Below are 5,000 nucleotides of genomic sequence, written 5' to 3' on the forward strand. Positions count from 1 at the left end.
TATTCGCTTCGTTAATTTAATAATGCTATTAATACTGTTATGGACGGAGTATGTCATTCATACTTCTGTGATTATCCTGATAATTTCTGCATGTGTTATGGCCTGAATATACATTCCATAGATAACAAATTAATATAGCAAAAAGAGTAATTCCCGAGATTTAGAAGGTCCAATTAACAGTAACAGTAACAGTATTATTAATGAGAATAATGATTATAGCAATGGTATCAATGATAATGGTATTAGTAATGATGTTACTGGTAATATTAATTGTTAGTAATAATGATAGCAATACTAATGATGATGATAGGCTTAAGATTATGATGATGGCAATGATATCGTGATAATGGTGGTGATGAAGATGATGGTGATGATGACTAACATGATAATGATAGTGATGGTAAATGATGATGATGACGATGATGATGATGAAATTGATGATCGGCATGGTGATGATGATGATGACGAAGATGATGGTAATGAATATAACGAATGATGACGATGACAAAGATGATAGTGAATATGATACCACTACTACCAACACCACTACCACTACTACTACTTCTGATACTACTATTACCTCAACTATTATTACTACTACAGTAATATCACTATCACTATTACTACTACAGCCATTACTACTACCAGAAATAGTGGTATTAATGACAATCAAGTATGACTGAAAATGCTTGTGGGTTTCTTACTCATCAAGCAATGTATTCTCAGATCCCGAGATACAAATCTTTAAGGAAACGCAACACGTAAAAGCAATGACAACCACCACTGTTTGTTTGATGATTGCAGTGGCCTTTGCAAGTGCATGCAACGCCCTACTTTGCCTCGTGGAAGAGCTGGTGTCAAACCTGCGAAGGTTGCTTAATCTTCTTTAAAACACTGGACACTACGATTCACTTTTTAAGATTTTTTTTTTTAGTTTCCGTTTTCCAAGTGAATTAATGTGATATTTTTTCATGTTGGCTGTTTTTTTTGTTTTTTTTTCCCGTACAAGTGAAGTAATGATGATGATGAATACGCTTGCATGTAATTATGAGCGAGCTTTATAACTGTTGTTGTTTATGTGTAAATCTATTTGGATATGCTAATGAAAATGTGGATTTAGAACACATACACACACGTAATTTACATATCGCTATGTAAATGAGTCAGACCCAGATAATGAAATGAAATGAAATAAAATGAACTGAACTGACATGAAATAGAATTGCATGAAAAAGAATAAAACATAGAATAGAATAGGATAGAAAAGAATAAATGAAAAGAAGTAAAATCATGTAAAAGAAAACAAAAGAAACGAAAAAAAAGGCAAAAAATAATAACAATTAAATGAAATAAAACGAAATAAAAAGAAAAGGAAAAAAACGAGAAGAATATACTAAAACAAAAACAATCATAAATCAAACATAATAAACATGAATAAAAACATATAAGGATAATAGATAGAGAAAAACATGCTACCTTTGAACATCTTTTCCTGTGCTTAAAGTCTTTGCTCAACAAATCAGGAATGTCGCCTCCTGCTCAAGCTGGGAAGGTTTATTTTGCATGAAACAACGTCAAGCTTGGGTTCACTTGCACTGAATTGTTCCTCTTGTGATACTTGAATACGGGATGCGTCAAGATTTTATGATTTGTGTTTTTTTTTTTTTGAGATTATATATGGTATTGTTCGTATGCACACACACACACACACACACACACACACACACACACACACACACACACACACACAAACACACACACATACCCCCCCCCCCCACACACAAACACACACACACACACACACACACATATTTGATATATATATATATATATATATATATATATATATATATATATATATATATATATATATATATATATATAAATATATATATATATATATATACATATATATATATATATATATATATATATATATATATATATATATAATGTGTGTGTGTGTATTTTTTTCGCCAATATTCACGACGCTCAAACGTCATACATAGCAATTTATTTCTTATATATTGTCTCCAAACTTTTCACGCGAAACCCCCCGTCAAATTTCATAATGACAGAACTCAGTGAGAGATATTTGCCACCCGGATTTCAAAGCGGATTTACAAGCAGTCGGATGCAATTCCATCCACAAGCTTGACACTGGCTATTCCATGTTGCAAAACGCCGTGTTTTCTGCACTTGAAAATGTCATTTCCATTACGTAACTCCCGGTGATGATGATGATGATGATGATGATTTTGTTTGCATGAATTTCCGGAACTCGGGAATGAAGATAAAAAAAAAATGCTTTATGTGTAAGAAAACTTATTAGCATCCTTAATTATGTATTCTGTAGCGTGCCTTTTCTTTTTATTATTGATTTTTTTTTTTAAGTTAAACGGGAGAAGACGTAATCTCTACAGTCAAGAACATTTACTAATATTAAATCACTATGTAAATGTCATGCATACAATGTAATATATATATATATGATCACATATTATAAAATGATATAAAATGACATTACATAATTCAGTAATGCTAGTACAGAAGTCATTAACAACGTAAAAAACAAAAAACAAAAAAAACATGACCTGACCACATATTACTCAAAAAAGACTCAAACAACTCCACAACTCACAGAGACTTGCATTAAAATGTAAAATACAACCTGTAATGATATCACGCATTTCAGTAATATTGGTAAAGAAGTTATTAGGCAAACGAGGCGAGTAACATAGGAGCGGAAGTGGTCATTCACGGCCCGTTAAGCACGCGGTGGGCCTGGGAGGTGATGGGACTTTAGGAGTTCTTGCAACTACTTTAGTGAGGGTGAGGGGGGGGGGGGGGGGGGGGGGGGAGGGGGGAGGGGAGTGGTGAGAGGGGTGAGGGTGAGGGTGGTGGTGAGGGGGGGAGGGTGCTGGTGAGGTGGGAGGAGGTGAGGGTGAGGGTGGTGGTGAGGGGGGGAGGGTGCTGGTGAGGTAGGAGGGGGTGAGGGTGAGGGTGGTGGTGGTGGTGGTGAAGGTAATGAAATGGTGGTGAGGTTCAGGGTGTTGGTGGTGGCGAAGGAAAGGGTGTTGAAGTGGTTGTTGGGGGAGGGAGGTGGTGAGGTTGAAGTGGTGGTGAGGGTGGTGGTGGTGGAGAAGGGTGGTGATGAGGTGGTAGTGGTGGTGGTGGTAAGGGTGGTGAAGTGATGGTGGTGAGGGTGGTGGTGGTGGAGAAGGGTGGTGGTGAGGTGGTAGTGGTGGTGGTGAGGGTGAGGGTGATGGTGGTGAAATGATGGTGTGTGTGGTTTCTCCGACAAGTTTGTGTATGATTTTCGTGCGTGCTTATACCTACATCTAAAGTTGATTTAGTAAAGAAATAAATATGTTGGTAAGTAAATAAATAACGGCGTAGATTAGGAAATTAATAAACAAGTAAAGCAATAATGGTGATAAAAATATTACGTGTGTGTGTGTGTGTATGTGTGTTTATGTTGTGAATAAAATAAAGCGAGAAATAAATGAGAGAGATAGAGAGAGAGAGAAAGAGAGACAGACAGAGACAGAAATAGAGAGAGGAAGAGAGAGAGATAGAAAGATAGAAATAGATAGATAGAAAGAGAGATGAGAGAGATAGAGGATGGATGGTGAGTGAAGTAGAGAGGAGATGAATGAGAGAGATAGAGAGAGAGATGGATGAAGAGAAGAATAAGAGAGAGATAATAGTAGAGAAGATAGATAGATGAAGAAGAGATGAGGAGAGAGAAGAGAGAAGAGAGAGAGAGATAGAGGAGATAGATAGAGAGAAGAGAGAGAGAGAGAGAGAGAGAGAGAGACAAGAAGGACAGAGAGAGAGAGCACAGAGAGAGACACAGAGAGAGAGAGAGAGAGAGAGAGAGAGAGAGAGAGAGAGAGAGAGAGAGAGAGAGAGAGAGAGAGAGATACAAACGTGAAAATATATACCCTCTATTTACCATGTAAATGATAACCGAGATGAACAATACATTCACTAATCTAAATAATACAAATATTCTTGAATATACGTACATAGAGAAAATACACGTAGAGCGCACAAAGGGGAAAAGATGGATGAACATTAAAAGATAAATTTGAACAGTTCACAATACAAACTGTTATTCATTTTTGCCTTTAATTTAATTGTGCAGTATCCAAGCCCTCCTGTATAACATTTACCAGCCATGAAATGTATGCTTTTGTTCACCCATGATATGATATTGCATTTACATCTGAGAGCATGTATATTCATTTGTTTTTTGTTTCATTTGCTTATACAGTTGATTAACATTTACATCCTGTAATCGAAGTGGGAAATGAAACTCTTAAGAATTATGCCTGTATGTATTATCTATCTATATTTATTTACAGACACACCACACACACACACACACACACACACACACACACACACACACACACACACACACACACACACACACACACACACACACACACACTCATACATAATGAACCTATATATATTGACATAAATATACATACACGCATATACATGATTATATTCACATAAATATACATATATGCATAGACATATATCGTATATAGATGTAAGTAAACATAAATGCACACACACACACACACACACACACACACACACACACACACACACACACACACACACACACACACCCACACACACAAACACACACACACACACACACACACACACACACACACACACACACACACACACACACACACACAATGAACCTGAAGATTAATGTTAAGAACAAACACATCTTTTCTTTTCTTTTCTTTTTCTTATGAGCCAAACGTTTCGAGTGTTGCCCACGTATCTTCAGTGAATAAGAACAAGCGTGTAAATATCACTTATTAAGAATTTCAATGTTTACAGTAATGCACAATAGAAGACCAACAAGAATAAAAAAAACAATATTGAGATAATAATTCTATAGAAACGTTATATCGGGGAAAAGTCTACATTATGAAAGAATACTCCGACTTAGGAGTAAGAAAGGT

This window comes from Penaeus monodon, chromosome 8 (assembly GCF_015228065.2).
Source record: "Penaeus monodon isolate SGIC_2016 chromosome 8, NSTDA_Pmon_1, whole genome shotgun sequence".
Lineage (NCBI taxonomy): Eukaryota > Metazoa > Arthropoda > Malacostraca > Decapoda > Penaeidae > Penaeus > Penaeus monodon.